Source organism: Monodon monoceros, unplaced genomic scaffold (genome assembly GCF_005190385.1).
Source record: "Monodon monoceros isolate NGI ecotype Baffin Bay Population unplaced genomic scaffold, NGI_Narwhal_1 Super_Scaffold_21, whole genome shotgun sequence".
Taxonomy (NCBI): Eukaryota; Metazoa; Chordata; class Mammalia; order Artiodactyla; family Monodontidae; genus Monodon; species Monodon monoceros.
In genome coordinates this window covers 53,838,170-53,856,551 of record NW_021703778.1, presented here as the reverse complement: position 1 = coordinate 53,856,551, position 18,382 = coordinate 53,838,170, and the positions used below count along the sequence as shown (strand labels likewise).

The 18,382-nt window shown below is 39.4% G+C and overlaps 1 protein-coding gene across 2 annotated transcripts in view; it reads right to left on the bottom strand.

The window, feature by feature from the left end:
* The window catches only part of UBE3A (ubiquitin protein ligase E3A), a 92,632-nt gene extending 74,791 nt beyond the window's left edge, over positions 1-17,841 (bottom strand). Inside the window, exon 1 of one of the 2 annotated variants that reach the window (XM_029237093.1) lies at positions 17,288-17,841. The gene's annotated coding sequence lies outside the window, so the exon portion shown is untranslated. The remainder of the gene's footprint in view (positions 1-17,287) is intronic. The other variant, XM_029237095.1, reaches the window with a different exon arrangement.
* Between the last annotated feature and the right edge of the window lie 541 nt (positions 17,842-18,382).

Sequence of the window (18,382 nt, the reverse complement as noted above, 5' to 3'; positions counted from 1 at the left end):
TAGAATAGGGGCTGGAGGGAGGAGGAAGAAATTGGGGGGTTACTGTTTAATGGGGATGGAGTTTCAGTTTGGGATGATGAGCAAGTTTCAAAAATGGGTTAAGAATGATGGTTGCACAATGTGAGTATAATTTATGCCACTGAACTGTACAGTTAAAATGGTTAAGATGGTAAATTTTATGTTATGCATATTTTACTACAATTAAAGAAAAAGAAACTGCAGTGGGATACCACTACACATCCATGAGAATGTCTGCAATTTATTTGAGAGTATCAAATGCTGACAAGGATTTGGAAGAAATGGAACTCTCATACGTTGCTGGTAAGAATGCAAAATGGTATAACCATTGGGAAAATAGTTCATCAGTTCCTTATAAATTTAAACATAAAACTACCACACACTTCCCTGGTGACGTAGTGGTTAAGAATCTACCTGCTGGGCTTCCCTGGTGGTGCAGTGGTTGAGAGAGTCCGCCTGCCGATGCAGGGGACACAGGTTCGTGCCCTGGTCCGGGAGGATCCCACATGCCGCGGACCGACTGGGCCCGTGAGCCACGGCCGCTGAGCCTGCGCGTCCGGAGCCTGTGCTCCACAACAGGAGAGGCCACAACAGTGAGAGGACTGCGTACCGCAAAAAAGAAAAAATAAATAACCTACCTACCAATGCAGGGGACATGGGTTCGATCCCTGGTCCAGGAAGATCCTACATGCCACGGAGCAAATAAGCCCATGCACCACAACTACCGAGCCTGCGCTCTAGAGCTCGTGAGCCACAACTACTGAGCTCGCGTGCCACAACCACTGAAGCCCGTGCACCTAGAGCCTGTGCCCCGTAACAAGAGAAGCCACCACAACGAAAAGTAGCCCCCACTCGCCGCAGCTAGAGAAAGCCCGCGCACAGCAATGAAGACCCAATGCAGCCAAAAAAAAAGTTAAATAAATGAATAAATAAATTTTAAAAATAAAAAAAAGGTGCACTTTACTGGATATAAATTCAGTACTTCAATAAACATGATTTTTTTCTTAGTTTATGAAAACAATATATAAAAAGATGGTATTTTAAATCAGTGGGGAAAGGATCCCTTAGGTGGTCTAGAGCAAGGGTCCCCAACCCCCGGACCAGTACTGGTCCGCAGCCTGTTAGGAACAGGGCCACACAACAGGAGGTGAGTGGCAGGCGAGCAAGCGAAGAAGCTTCATCTGCGCTCCCCATCGCTCGCGTTACCGCCTAAACCATCCGACTCACCCCCACCCCCTGTCCGTGGAAAAACTGTCTTCCACAAAACCGGTCCCTGGTGCCTAAAAGGTTGGGAACCGCTGGTCTAGAGAATTAGCTGCCCAAGTGGGGATATTTAGATATTAGAACTTAGAAAAGTTAGATATTTTCACACAACATCCAAACATATGCCAAATGCAATCCAAATCTAAACCTAAATCATACAATATTCAAAAAAATGCTGAATGTATTCAGATCTAAATCTATAAATCTAAACCTATAAAGTAACCTCATAGAAGTGCTAGAAAATATGAGATTTCTGTATTATCTTTGTAAGCATGGTGAAACTCAGAAGCCATAAAGGATAGATAGATTCACCTATATCAAAAAATTCTAATCTCATGACTAGATACTATATAATAAGCAATGAGGTAAATCAGCAGTCCTACACAATGTGCTGGGAATGAAACTTGATTAAAAAGCTTTTTTTTAAAGAGTAATTGACAGTATCTATCAAATCTTTAAGCTGACATAGCCTCATGGTCTAACAGTCATTTTATAGAAATCTACCTTACAGAAATAATATGTACCATTATTTGTAATATCAAAAATTGAAAACAGGGCTTCCCTGGTGGCGCAGTGGTTGAGAGTCCGCCTGCCGATGCAGGGGACACGGCTTCGTGCCCCGGTACGGGAAGATACGACATGCCGTGGAGCGGCTAGGCCCGTGAGCCATGGCCGCTGAGCCTGCACGTCCTGAACCTACGCTCCGCAACAGGAGAGGCCACAACAGTGAGAGGCCCGTGTACCAAAAAAAAAAAAAAAAAAAAAAAAAAATTTTAAACAACCTAAATTCCACAATAAAGAGTTTCAAAATATATTATGAACTCTGAGTTAGTTTCCTAGTTCAGTTCTAAAGGCTGATAGAAGTCAAAAAATTGATAGTCTTCTATCAAGTTTACTTCAGGACATATGTTCCACATCTTAACATTCTTTTCCTTTCTTGAGTTTTTTCTTTTGTTTCCCTTTCCACCAAGCTGATACGGTAAAATTACCTGTAGTTACGTGGGCTGTGATACCACACATAGATTTAATGCAGTAACTAAAAAGTACTGTTCAACTCCATACTTTCAGTTGTTCTAGCCAAAACCTGTGTCATCTTTTACTCCTCCCTTTATTTCACACTTATATCTGACCTATTACCAAATCCTACAGACTATAATTTCAACACGTATCAATAATTCAGCCACTTCTCACCAACCTGATAGGCCTCACCTTGTCCAACCGACCGTCATCACCTCCTATCTGTACTGCTGTAATAGCCTGCCAACTGGTCTCTTGATTCTGCCCTTCTCTTTCAATCTACGATCAACATGGCAGCCAGAGTGATCTTGCTAAAACCTAAGTCAGAACTTTCCACTCTGCTCAAAAACCTTCAATGGCTTCCCATCTCACTCAAAGGTAAACGTCAAACTCTTTATTATGACCAAATGATCTGTATCCTACATTCCCTTTCTGACTCGATTTCCATCATTAACTTTTCTACAGCCCCACAGGCCACCTCACTGTTCCTCAAACACATCAGGCACTCTCCCACTTCAGTGTTTCCTTACTTACTACACCCTTTGCCTGAAGTGCTCTTCCCCCAGTCATCCACATGGCTAGCTCTCGCATCTCCTTCAGTTCTTTACTCAAGTTATCATCTCAGTGAGGTTTTCTCTGGCCACACTAAAATTTGCACTCAACCCCTGCACTCTCAAATACTTCATACCCCACTTCATTTTTCTCCTTAGAAGTACTATGCAACATACGATATATTCTACATATCTTGTTTTTGATGTTTATGATCTCTCTTTCCCTACTAAGTATAAGTTCCATGAAAACAGGAGTTTTGGTGGATTTTGTACACTGCTGTCTCCACTAGCACCTAGAAAAATGCCTATGACATAGTAGGTGCTCAATAAATATTTGCTAAATGAATGAGGTAGATGCACATGTAACCACTCACATGGAAAAGATTTCTATAACAAACAGTTAAGAGGGGAAAAAAACAAGTTGTACAGAATACAAGTTCAGGACAAAAATCTATACACAAGCAATGAATAATCTGAAAATAAAATTAAGAAAAATTCCATAAGCAATAACATCAAAAAGAATGAATCTTAGGAATATATAAAATACATTTCTTTTGAACAGAAGAAGTGTAAGACCTGTACAACGAAAACTACAAAACACACAAAAAAATTAAAGACCTAAACAAACAGAAAGACATCCCATGTTCATGGATCAAAAGACATAATACTAAGGTAGCAATACTCCTCAAATAGACCTACATATTCAACACAAATCTTATCAAAATCCCACCTGCCCTTTTTGCAGAAATTGACAAGCTAACCCTAAAATTCACACAGAAATTCAAGGAACCCAGACAGCCAAAAAAAGAAGAGCCAAGTTTGAATATTCACATTTTCCAATTTCAAAACTTACTACAAATCTACAGTAACCAAGAATGTGTATTAATGGCTGAAGAACAGACATACAGATTAATGGAAGAGAACTGAGAGTCCAGAAGTAAATTCTTACATTTATGGCCAGTTGATTTTCAACAAGGGTACCAAGACAATTCAATGGGAAAGAATAGTCTTTTTCAGCAAATGTTTCTGAGACAGCTGGATATCTATATGTAAAAATAATAAAGTTGGACCCCTACCTCATGTAACACCATATGCAAAAATTAACTCAAAACAGATGACAAACATAAATGTAAGAGTTAAAACTACAATACTCTTAGAAGCAAACAGGTATAAATCTATATGACTGGTCAGACAATGGTTTCTTACTGTGTTGGCCAAAAAGTTCATTCGGGTTTTTCTGTAAGATGTATGGAAAAACCTGAACAAACTTTTTGGCCAACACAATAAATAACACCAAAGACAACAAAAGAAAAACAAACAGGACTTCACCAAAATTTATAACTTGTGTGCCTCAGAGGAAACAATCATGAAAGTGAAAAAAACAACCTTTTGGGGGAAAATACTTGGAAATCATATATCTGATAAGGGACTTGTATCCAGGACACATAAAAACGCTTAAAAGCCAACAATAAAAAGAAAAATGACCCAATTTTAAAACAGCAAAGGATCTAAATAGATCTGTGAAGATGGACAATTAGGGCACGAAATGATGATCATTAGTCATTTAGCAAATGCAAATCAAAATCACAAAGATACCTTCACGTCCACAAGATGGCTAAAATAAAAGGGACAGACAATTGGTTTGTCAAGGAAGTAATTAGAAAGAACCCTCATATACTGCTGATGTAACTGTAAAATAGTGCAGCCACTTTGGAAAAAAAGTTTGGCAGTTCCTCAAAACGTTAAACACAGTTAGTTAGCTAAGACCCAACAGTTTCACTCCTAGGTACTTACCCAAGAGAATGAATTTATATGTCCACACAAAAGAGCTTATATATGAATGTTCGTAACATGATTCATAATAACCAAAAAATGGAAACAATCCAAAGTTATCAACTGATTACTGAATAAACAGTATGTGTATACTCATACAATGTAATATGAACCTCCAAAATATCATTTAAGTACAGGAAGACATACACAAAAGGACATATATTTTATGATTCCATTTATATGAAACGTCCAGAATAGGCAACCCATAAAGTAAGGAAGCAGATTAGTGGTTGCCACTCTTCAGGGGCTGAAGAAGGAAAGAATGGTGAATGACTGCTAACAGGTACAGGGTTTCTTTTGGGGATGACGAAAATGTTCTAAAATTAGGTAATGGTGATGGTTGCCAATTGAATATACTAAAACCCACTCTAAATGGTGGATTTTATAGTATGTGAATTATATCTCAATAAAGTTGGAAATTATAAAAAGTGTATGGAATGATTTTTTATAAACCACCCCAAAAAAGAAAAAAACTACAAGTATCTGTTACACAGATGTATTTGTTTGGTATTCACCAGATGTTTTTATGTTTTTCTACATTTAAATTGAACAACAGTTAAGTTTTGGAATTGGCTAAGGAAGGAAAACTTTCACTTCTTTTTATACTTTAAAAATACGTATTTTTTTCTGTATTTCCTTATTCTCAAAAATAATTAATTCTACACACCAATATTTGAGGGGTGGAGCAACCAACCATGACATATAAAAGGCTCTCTGGAAATATGAAAGTTCTAGGATTTCTGGTTTTATGATTTACAGGAATAACCTAACATTTAAAATTGAGGCCATGCTGGCAAATCTCGGTGTATGGTCAGTTTATATACAGGAGTAAAATTTTAGGATCACAATCACTGTGCATTAGAAAAGAACGGAACTCTCTAATGTGACCCTTGGCCCTCCCCTCTCTCTGGGTTCTGTGAACATTTTCAAAAGTAAACAAACTATGCTTATTTACCTGTCTGAAAAACTATAAAAGGTAAACCCATGATCTGCCAACATTAAAATGCTATCTTTCCCCAGTGTTTACTTAAGTGTTTATTATGTGACTTACTAGCAGTGAGAGAATCTTATCTCAGTGTAGATCCCAAGTGTCATCTATGGAAAGCCTTTAAAAATTCCAAATTACCAGAATTATTTCAATTTCCTGACTTTAATTATAAATCACTTATTACAATCAACAATTCCATGATCTGAAAACAGAAGCAATGTGCCACACACATAGTCCCAATGACTTATTATTCTGAAATTTTCCTCTGGGTTCTTTCTGCACAATAGTTAAATTGAGTTCAATCTTACATAGAACTTAACCTAAAATTAAACACAGAATTACATTAGTATTCAGCGCACACACAAAAAGTATTTATAATGCAATATACTAAAATAACTAAAGGTAGGTGAGTTTTCCTAGAAATAATCATAAACACTATTTTATGTTTAATTTATTACATTTCATCTAACAAATGTAGCATCTAAAGTCATAAAATCTGAATTAAGGATAAAAGACCATTAGCTTCTAATTTAACTTCAAAATGCTTTCAAAAATTCACAACATATGGGCTTCCCTGGTAGCGCAGTGGTTGAGAGTCCGCCTGCCGATGCAGGGGACACGGGTTCGTGCCCTGGTCTGGGAAGATCCCACATGCCACGGAGCGGCTGGGCCTGTGAGCCATGACCCCTGAGGCTGTGCGTCCGGAGCCTGTGCTCGGCAACGGGAGAGGCCACAGCAGTGAGAGGCCCGCATACCGCAAAAAAAAAAAAAAAAAAAAAATTCACAACATATAATTTTAAGTGAACTAGATTGCATCTGTTAAAAGACAGAAAATTGTTTTTCTAAAGACCATCCATACTCGAAGGACATAAATATTAAACATTGAGAACATTTAATTTTCTATTAATGTCTAGTAAAATACTTAAGTGTAACCTAATTACAAATTTTCTTTTGAGCAGTTACCAACTGGAGTAATATTTCTCTAACTGGAAAAAAAATGCAATTCTGATCAATCAGTAAACATCCAACACTGACAAATGCCTGAAACTGCGCATGAAAAAAAAATGAGACCGACATTTATTTTTCTCATTGAATCTTCAATTCAAAAGTAATTATTTAATGTCAGTTGAGCTAAGTACTTATTCAGGAAACACAGAATTCAATAACCATACCGTACAAGAAAGCCCTAATACTAGTAAGTACAAAGAGATTCTAAAAGGAAGGCTTCCTTGAGTAATATTTAGGCTGAACCCTACAGGATGGATAAAATTTGTTGGCTAACTGTGTTCTAGGCAGACTGAAATGCACTGGGCAAAAGGTTTGCAACAAGGAGCCTGGATAGTTCAAAAAACTGAAAAAAAGGCCAATATTGTTAGGTGGTTCCAAACAAAGGAGAGTGTGAATTAAATCTTAGGAGGCAGAGAGAATCCAGATCAGATGGGACCTTGTAGACCAATTAAGGATTCTGCATTTTATTCTAAAAGCCACAGAAAGCCAAAGAATAATTTTAAACAGAAAGTAACAAAGTTAGACTTGTATTTTTAAAAGTTCACTGGAAAAGACAGAATTGTTGTTTATAATAATCTAAAAGAATTATAAACTAATAAAACTGATGGAGTTCACCCAAGTTAATGGATACAAAATTAACACCAGCAATGATCAAATGTAACAGAAAAAAGATCCTATTTACAGTGCAAAAAAATATGTATAGATCAAATATCTAGGAATAAATTTAACAAGGTATGTATAAAAGGAATTTAGGAAGAAAACTGTAAAATACAGAATAAATGGCAAGATAAACTATGTCAATTCTCAAGTTAATTGATGTATTCAATGCAATTCCAATTAATATCCGCAAAGAAACTTGATACACTGCTTTTAAATTATTATGGAAGAGTGAAAGTCTAAGAATAAAAGTTCTGAAAATGAATAAAGGAGTAGGCTTTGACTCACACTTCAAAGCTTAACATAAAGCTATTTGAAATAAAACAATGTACTACCAGTGTTTAAAAAAATAAAATAAAATCAAACCCAAGCATTTGGCAGATGATACAGGTGATATTTAAAAAATTTAATGGGGAAAAGATTCAATACTTAATGTTGGGACAACTCGTTTTTTATTTAAAAAAAAAAAGATTCCTAATTCCCTCCCAGATGGACCTAAATGCAAAAAAATAAACAACAACAAAAACCTCTCAACTATTTGCAGACAATATTAAAAGGGATTTCTTCAATAAAAAACAGAAATCATAAAAGAAAAGACTCATGAGCTTCACTTCAAAAATTGAGATATATCCCAAAAGAGAATATCACAAAGGACAATAAGTAGGGTTTTATATTTTATTCTTATTCTGATAACTTTCCCAGCTGCATCATAAAGAATGTTGGATGAGATGATCTCCAAGATCCTTTACAACATAAACGTTGTATAACACGTTGTCTCTTATTTTCTTTTAAACCATTTCTTTATGAAACATTTAAAACATACAGAAAATAATAAAATTCATATCCATATATCCACCACCCAGAATAATCAAGGAAATGCTAAAATGAGAGTAATATTTTGCTAAAATTTCACACCCATCAAATTTGCAAAAGTTTTAAAATCTGACAATCTCAAGTATGGGCTACGATGCTGGAAAAAGAAATGTCCGTACACTGCTGATAAAGTATATACTGGCGTAGCCGGGCTTCCCTGGTGGCGCAGTGGTTGAGAGTCCGCCTGCCGATGCAGAGGACACGGGTTCGTGCCCCGGGCCGGGAAGATCCCACATGCCGCGGAGCAGCTGGGCCCATGAGCTATGGCCGCTGAGCCTGCGCGTCCGGAGCCTGTGCTCCACAACGGGTGAGGCCACAACAGTGAGAGGCCCACGTAAAGCAAAAAAAAAAAAAAGTATATACTGACATAACCATTTTAGAGAAGAATCTAGCAACATCCAGTAAAGTTATTCACAATCTATTTCCCAGCAGTTTCACTTCCATGAATCTTCCCAAAGAAATATGTGCACAAAGAAATGTGTTAACATGATCACTGCAGCATCGTTTATAATAGCGAAAAAGGAAAAAACTCAAAATATCCATTAGTAGTGGGACACATATATTTGATATTATCATACAATGGAGTACTATACAGCAGTTAAACTAAACTAGAGCTACATGCATCAACATACATATCCCAAAAAATAGTTTTAAAAAAAAAAAAGCTGATGAAAGATATGTACAGTAACAATACCATTTTGTAAAAATTTTAAAACACAAAATCCAACACCATATATAGCACTTACAGATACAAGTACACATATACAGTAAAAGTATAAACAAGGATATGAAATTCAAGAACCTCGGGATAGTTATTACCTTGGGTAAAGAGAGAAGGTAATAGGACTTGGGGGTGAGGTGGCTACAAATGCATATGTAAGACTGCGTCTGGTTCGCTAAGGATCAAAAGGCATAATTTATAGTTCTGAGTGATGGGTAAATAAGTACCTGATATATTATTTACTGTTTTAAATGTTTTTTTAATTAAAATATATACATATATTTTAAAAAGAAAAAAGTGAGCATATAATATCCAAGCCGAAAATTACTTTGGAGATCTTCTAATCCAAACTACTTCCTTTATAAAAGAACTAAGGAAAGATATCAGAATAAGAACACAAAATAAATACTATTGTAGTCATCGCCATTTTAAACACATACTACGTAGCTAAAAAAGCACTTATGGGGATTAGACCTTGTTCGCTGGAGAGAAAACCTTGGTAGGCTGAATAGCGATCAGCCCCAATTTCTCAAAATCTGGTGTCAGTTAGTAATATGGAATGGGCATGTGTGAGCACATGTGCGCGCACACACACACACACACACACACACACACACTCACTCTCTCTCTCTCTCTCTCTCTCTCTCTCTCTCTCTCTCTCCTAGGAGTGCCTTGTCAAATTCAGCACAGGAATAGGCAGTAAAGTGGGTCTCTGGCCCACTATCCAGGCTGACCCCTAGTCCATCTTTACTTAAAATTACTTGAAGTTCTGAGGCCTAGAGGATTGTTCCAGATCATACTTCATTATATCCTGATCATAGTTCATTAGCCCACAGCACATATCTAAAAGTAGTCCTGAACTAACTAAAAAGTAGCTCATTCATCCAGCACTTACAAATACCTAAAACAGCACACGGAAAAAAAAAAAAAGAGAGAGAGAGAGACAGCAAATATTTAGTGTTCACACAGAATCTTCAATCCAGGAGTAAACAGTTTAATTTCAGCTGAGATAAGTGACCTATCAATATTTTACAACTTGGATCCATCTATTTTTAAGTTCACCCCTCCCTACCCTTCATCTACCCAAAACATGTAAGAGGAATTTTGAGGAGGGAGGAGACTGACTCAGATACTGAGTTAAATGAAACCCTAAGATTTTACTTTTTATTTTGAAGATAATATGAAATATAGTACACTGGGTAATAATTAAATTTAAAGAAATAGATGATTTTAAATGCAGAAATCTAGTTTTATGTATATGAAAGTCTAATGTTTGTTCAGCTTTTCTAGTATATTATACTTAAGTGTTCTCATGTCAACATTAAAGTCAACTTTTAAGAAGCAGTTCCACCCGTTTACAGGGCAGAAATAGAGACAGATGTAGAGAACAAACGTATGGACACCAAGGGGGGAAAGTGGCGGGGGCGGCGGTGGTGGTGGTGGGATGAATTGGGAGATTGGGATTGACATATATACACTAATATGCACAAAATAGATAACTAATAAGAACCTGCTCTATAAAAAGTAAAATAAAATTAAAAAAAAAGCAGTTCCATTTTATCAAGCACAATGTACCCCTACGTTAGCTACCAAACTTTATCCATTTAATTTCCTATTTTCCTCCTCTGTTCTTTAAACATGTTTGATATGTGTCCTAGTCCATTTAGGCTGCTTATATAACAAAATACCATAGACTGGGTGGTGTATAAACAACAAAAATTTCTCACAGTTCTGGAGCCTAGGAAGTCCAAAATCAAGGCACCGGCAGATGTGATGTCTGGCGAGAATCACCTTCCTGCTTCATAGATGGCCATCCTCTGGCTAGATCCTCACAGTGGCAGAAGGGAGGGAGGGAATTCTTTGGAGTCTTTTAAAGGGCATTAATTCCATCATGAGGGCTCCATTCTCATGACCTAATCAACTCGCAAAGGCCCTACCATCTAATGCCATCACAATGGGGGGTCAGGATTTCAACATATGAATTTGGGGGTTGGGGGGGACATAAACATTCTATAACAATATGTTACAGACATAGCAAAATGTGTAAGAAATTGAATATGAATGAAGCAGCTTAACTAATTAGGGAAGGTTTTCATTTCTTAGGAGCTCTAAATTTGGATTATCTTAAACAGCATAGTTTTCTATCACCAACATGGAATATGGCACATTATCAGCTCACTTCAGAAAACTAGAAAAAATGTTACCTAAATATTCTTTGTGTGAAATGGGATTTATCAATTAGTATACATGTCACATACAATAGGTGTTCAAAAGACAGGTATTTTTTAATTCTCAAAACAAAAACTTTATTTAGCAAAGGTAAATATTTAGTATCCTTATTCATGGCACACTGTAAGGTTATCAATATTGGCAAATAGAAACACAAGGCACAATAAGCAGAATTCCTAAGAAAAAAGTACTAAGGTAATTAATAAGCTGGAAATAACCCAAATTTCTCCCTGTGACCCATTAGCTTTATATAGAAAACACTGCTGGGCATCTCATCCTTTCCCTTCCAAAAATCAGGATTATGCTTTACATATGATAAAAGATAGGAAAGTATTTGTTGTATGAAGAAATTCCTGTAGTGGTATCTGCAGTGCTAGAGCTATCATCTGAGAAGAAAATAAAGAACATCCCTTTTAGAAAGGGTGCTAAAGAGTGCAAGTGACAAAATGTGACATTTGTCCATACTGAGTGGTACATACATGGTTGTTGTATTATTCTTTCTACTGTTTGTATATTTAATTCGTAAGGAAAATTCAGAATTTACGCTGCATCACAAAGAATATAAAAATAACTGAGTTAGCATATTGGCTACAGCTCACAAGGGCAATTAATCCTAAGACTATTTCTCACATTCAAGGAGACTGCTGAGGTAGACGTCTATTAGAGACTTGAAATGGATAAGCCATTCTTTTTGATACAAGGAGACACAAGTCAACAAATGAAAAGAATATGTGTAAAGTACTGGTAGCATCTTCATTCAGCCCCTAGCTATGTAATTTGTGTGTAGCACTACTTGTCTCAAATGTGAAAAGGAACATTCTGAATTACTGAAAGTATGAAAAATGGACACCTATTAAGACCTAAAAAAGAGCTACAAGCCTGCATACCACAAAGAGACAGGTCAAAAAAAAAAAAGTTTCATGTTTTATTTCTGCAACATAAAGGGATCTGTGCTTGACTAACCTCATCTCTTCCCAAAGGGTACAGAATATCAACTTCTGGAACACAATGAACTGTTAAAGAGTCACCACAGTAGTCTCCACACTGGCAAGCCAAGAGTTTCATTGAAAGAAGATTTTTATCCTACTTGGGTTAAGTGTTCAGGGCTTGTACACCACCTCCTTGCTTTATTTGCAGCACAGATGTTGACTTTAATTAATGAAGTCTTACTTAGGATTCTCTTCCACAATCCACATATGACATCTTATGTGAGATTCCAGAAGATTTCCTAAAATTGAACTTCAGGAATAATTTAATCTAGTAAGGTTCTAAGTCTCGAAAACCTCTTTTCCTTTCAGGTCAACCTTATGATTCACTTGCCTTTATCACATTAACAGGAGAGGTCAAAAGTAAAGCAAATTACAGAAGTGATTTGACTTTGGACTAATAATACTGAATAATGCATCACTAACTATTAAGATCTACTGTTTATTTCAAATGTAGCTACCAAATATAAAATAAATTCACATACTAAGTATTTCCAAAAATAATATTTCTATGGAAAGGTTAAAAATGTTAGTAGAGAAAAGCATGAAAATACACCAAGGTTCCAACGGTCTGTCCACCACTAACCAACCTGTTTTCTTGGGCAAGTCACTAAATCAGTTATAAGGTCACTTTACAGAGTACCATTAATTTACTTTTTCAAGAATGATCTCATTTGAAAATCATTCCTCAGAAACAAAGCAAGTATCACCTTTACTTGACAGAAGGAACAGAGTCAAGGCTTAGAAAGCTAAATGGCCTACTCATGCCCAGCTAGGAAGCTAGAGAAGAAGGATGAACCCACAATCTTCTGACACCAAAGTTAGTGTTTCTTCCTCCACATCAATGGTTCTCCATGGCTTTCGTTCACAGAACCTGTTGAGACTCTAAAGCACTTAAATTTTTATATATAATTTTAGGGCGTTCACAGTCACAAGGCTTAGAATCAAACCGTAATAACTGTCAGCTAAATCTCATGTGCAAACAACAGTAAAAAAAAAAAAAAAAAAAAGTACTAGCCTTATTTCACTTTCAGATAGACCTTATACTTAATCTTTTTTTTTAACTTACTATCCATAATGGTATTTATGTTAAAGATAACAGATAACTCAGATCAAAGCACTGTGACAATTTTGAGATTAAATGAAAAGTTGGCAAAGAAATTTATCATGTATTTGTAAGTAATCTCATTAAAAAACTATTTATAGGGACTTCCCTGGTGGTCCAGTGGTTAAGACTCCGCACTTCCACTGCAGGGGGCGTGGGTTCGATCCCTAGAACTAAGATCTCGCACGTTGCATGGTGCAGCCAAAAAAAAAAAAGAAAAAGGAAAAACCTATTTATGTAGCATCTTTAAGTATTTCAAACATCTCATGTTTTGGACATAGGATATAGGCTTGTAGATTAACACTATTTCCACTTACTGTAATTTTACTTTATTTTCTTTATTAGAAGAAAAAGCCCCACTTCCTCCAGTAACTGCTATGGTCAGAAAAGGCATCTTGTTGAAGGTTGCCTTCTACTAATATCATAGAAAATACTCACTTAACTGCAATAAGGTGGGTGGGCATTCTCAAAGCAAAGTAACACTCCTCCTAACAGGTAAGACAGAACATGTACCATTATGTGCAGAGTCCTGACCTGGAGTCCAGAGGCTCAAAATGTGCCCTGGCTCTGCCACCTGGTGACTTTAAGAAAACCATCTTAAAGCTCTGCACTTCAATTTCCTCATGTGTAAAACAGGAATAGCCCTACTCAGGCTCACAACTTCTGTGAATTTATAACCAGAAGACAGAATGATGACTGTCCCAGAAAAATACCAGAGTATTTACAGGCAACTTGCCAAAGTAAATTTATTTTTTTTATACATATACATACACACAAACACTAACACACTATGTGCCAGACACTGGGTGGAGGATTGGGACCAAGATATGAAGTATCTAACATGTGCCAGACAGTGTATAAAGGAAGCAGTAAAACAATATTCTTTAGAACAGGAGCTGGGAGTAGGAGGTGTTGAGTCCACAGAACTGCCTGAGGAGTGGAAGGGCACCAGGAGAATGGGGCTCCATTATTTGACAGGGTTTCACAAAAAGTGTTATATGGAGAAAGTCACTAGACTATATACTTCCAAAAGACAGAGACATGAGTCTTGTCTTTATAGCCCCTACACCAAGCTCAGCTCAGAGTAGCCACAGTAGATACCTAATAAACGTTAGCTGATAACTAAGTCATCCATACTCTGGTAACACACTCTCTGGTAAACACTAGAAGTCCTTGTCCTTAAAAAGTGAGTTCAAAACCAGTAAGCAAAGTAACAATGTAAAGGATAATATGTTAGAGTCCACTGTCTATAAGGTGCTTTGAGAACATTCGGAAAAACTGGGTAGGAAGACTTCAAAGGATAATACTTATTAAGTGCCTATGTGTTAGGCATTGCACATGCTTTAATCCTCACAACTCTGAGTTAGTCTCACCACCCCATTTTACAGATGACAAAACTTGCGGCTCGAGATTAAGTAACTTGCCAAGGGTCAGACAACCAGGGTAAGCCAGAATTAAAAGCAGGATCTAACTCCAAAGCTATTTCCACTATACATACCATAATGTCTTTGGTTTTTATACTTTACCTTTACATTTGCAGTGGGGAGAGAGCAGGGACTATCAAAATCAGCCAAAATTTTGTCATCCTGAATCATTATGAAAAGAGCATCTAAAACTTTACCCAAGTATTTTACTTGAAAAATCACTTCTGAAAATTAGTCTTCACTCATAAAAATCATAAAACTAATTTTTTAACAGCTGTATATGTATACTTAATGTCATGTTTCTACATTTTGACCTATACAACTACAGGTCTAAACAAAAGGGCAAAACATGACTGAAGAACATGACCAGTAATCATTTAAGAAAACAGACACTTACTTTAAGTGTTTGGGCTGAAAAATTTAGGTATGATCCATAGTTTTATATTATTCCACTGACTGCATATTGAGAGAAAGAGCAAATTATTCCAAATATTTTTTTAAGGGGAGAGAGGATTGTTTTTGGAGGGGAGAGAGGAGGAGTCATTTAGAAATGATCTATGGTTTAAGGAATAAAACATTAAATGTTACGTGTCAAAGACACTGTAGGTACCCAACAAATCTTGTTAAATGGACTGGGCAAGTTGGATGAGAATGTGTCTTCCTCTCGCTTCTGACTACTTACTTACGAAGCTTTTTTTTAAGCCATGAAAAAAAGTGTAAATTTAAGAGATATGAAATACAAGCAGCATATAAAACCTGTGAAAATGAATCAGAACATTGTAATTTGTGTCTCTGTGTAAACTCCTCAGTAACCCAGCAATGTCAGAAGATCGTGTACATGCTACTCAGCACATTAATGCTACTTAGCAAATACTGACACAATAAGACTTTCATAGTTTACGTTCTAATTTTTAAATTTTTTTAAAACTGTTTTTGGTTTGCTATTTAAAGCATTCCGTTAGTGCCACAGGAGTTTAAGTCTTTTTTTTTTTTAATATTTATTTATTTGGCTACGCCAGGTTACAGCTGCGGCATGTGGGATCTTTTAGCTGTGGCATTCGGGCTCTTAGTTGTGGCATGCGGGATCTAGTGCCCTGACCAGGGGTCAAACCCCGGCCCCCTGCATTTCGAGCCCAGCGTCTTAACCACTGGACCACCAGGGAAGTCCTGAGATCATTATTTCTTCAAGCTACTTCTTGTTTCTGTTTTGTCATGATTAATAATTTCTTTAATGGGCTTCTGGTCATTCTTTGGATTTAGCAGCACCATCATTAATATTGTATTTTTTCATTAAAAATGTGATAAGCAGTTCAGATTTACAAGCAGGGTCTAATTCCAAAGTTATTTCCACTTCTTTTTACCTTCCTAAACTCTAAACTTTTTTACATGGTTTACAAAATAATCTCTTAAATAAGGGTACTTACTCGTCAGAGGTGTAAAATAAACACTTCTCAGCCCTCTTGTCCAAATCACTTGACAACATTTACTAGGTATCTCAAGTGTCTTTCACAAGTAACTTTTTAACAGTTGTACTTCTGAACTTTAGGTCGTTTCCATTTCAATCCCCCTTCTCCCCCTGACCCCAGACAAAGTTCTGGGGTAATCTGCTGCTTCTCTCAATATGGAAGATAGTGGAATGATCTGAAATTATGGGTCATACCTGTATTCCTTTCTGATTGATGGAGGGTAATTTCGGACTGTAAATCCCATATGCCATTAGCTGACATTTTCGACAGCACCCTAGCCATTTAATAAATATAATAACAGACTTTGTAATGTTTCTTTTTTAACATATCCACAGAACGTTTTAAAAAATTCGGAAACTAAATTATCTTTCAAGGATTCTAAGATTAACCAACCAGCGTCATATTAAAATTATTTTTAACAATTTTATGGATCAAAACATCTGTCGCATTAAATTCTGACTTTACCAACAAAATCCTCCATACCATGACGAGTCCTTTTCATTTTCTCAACTGTAAAAAAAAAAAAGGGCCAACTGTTTGCAGGTTTGCATTTAATAGTCTCCAGCAAACCCAGCAGCTCACGTTTAATTTCAGAATCTCGATGAGTAATCTGTGAACACAACCCTTGGGCTTGATTTAACACTTCATCCGCCCTCCCTCCCCACCAGTCCACCCCCAAAACCCCAACCCACCAAAGCACACGTCTAAATATTTCTTCACCAAGAAGGCCAAAACCTCGAAAACAGCGAGGAAGAGCTCCCCTTGGAAGGAAAGGGCCAGCCCTTCCCAGCCAGAGGCCCAGGCCGGCCCTACTAGCCCCACTCCAAGAAGGGCCACCTCTCGATCGCCAGCACGCCCCGCCCCGGGCCCGCTCGTGTCCCCTCGGGCGACAAAACCCTCCCTCCCTGCGGCGCCCAGCCAGGACTGACAGTCACGGCAGGAGCAGCAGCAGCCGCTGCTAGCAGAGGCCTACTTCTGGCACCGGCCTCTCCAGACCGCGCGCGCCCCCAGACACTCGCCCCGGCGGGGGTGGGGGCGTCCCTACCCTCGCCGGAGCCTGCCCCGAAGGGGGACTTGGGCGGCCGAGGAGACGATGGGAGGTGCCACCCGGCCGCCCCGGCCCAGACCCGGTCCTCAGCCACACTGACCTGTCGTCGCCCCCGCGCCTGGGCTGCGGCCCCCGCAGCAGCAGCAGCAGCCGCTTCACTGGTCGTCGCAGCCCTCACCCGCCGCCTCCGCCCGCCACCGCCTCGTTCCCTTTCGCTGCCGCCACCGCCGGCGCTCATGCGGGACCCGCGCTTCCTTCTCCGGAGACCGAGACCGGGAAAGGAGGCGCAGGGGCCGCAGAAAACCCCGCGCTCGTCGCCAGCCGCCGCTCCGCCGCTGCCTGTCCGCACCGGGGGGCTACGCGGCCCGCCTGGCCGGGGCTAGGTGCGAGGTGGTCCGAGCACAGACCCGAAGTAGAGCCGAGAGAGGCGCCGCCGCCCGCGGCCGTGAGCGCCGGGTCGGCAGAGGTGAAGCGCAAGTCGGCGCGGCGGCGGATGGCGGGCGCCCGAGCCGGCGGAAGGCTACGCGGAGGCGGGGTGCGCGAGCAAGAGAAGGGCGGTGTGTCGAGGTTCCGGCGAAGGCGAGTCGGGCTCTATCGTCTCCTACAGTCACCCCGAGCCCAGCGCCACCATCTTGGGAAAAACGCGGATCTCGCAGCCGCGGCGTAAGCGGGGAGGACTGGCTGGGCGGGCCGAGTATCCCGGCAGGCAGCGCGCGCCACCCGGCCGGGAGAGGGCTCCAGGCCTGGACGCACGGACGCGGGGCGGGGCCGGTGTGCGGGCGGGAGGGCGCCGCGCTCTGCCCCGCCCTCCACCGCCAGCTCCGCTCCCCTCCTGCTTGCCGTCGTCGCCAGCGCAGGGGCTGTTGGGAAGGGGAAGTAGCTAGCGCCTCCTCGGAGTCCCACCAGGTTGGTCGCCATATTGGCACTGGGAAGAGGGGGCGATGCCTCTTTTGAGCCACCGTGGTCTGTGGCCCGACAGAAAGCCGGCGGTACACTCCGGAAACGCCCTGGAGCCCTCTGGAGTGTTGGCGAGTCCCGTGGTCAACCCAACCGAGGAACGTGCCTGAACTTGGACGCTCCCGATTTTGTTGGGGAATGAATCGGCTCCGAAATTGCGCCAAGGGGGCTTTGAAAGCTGCTAGCCCCGCGGTGGGGCAGAACACTCCATATTCTGGGTCTCCGATCCCAACCCCTT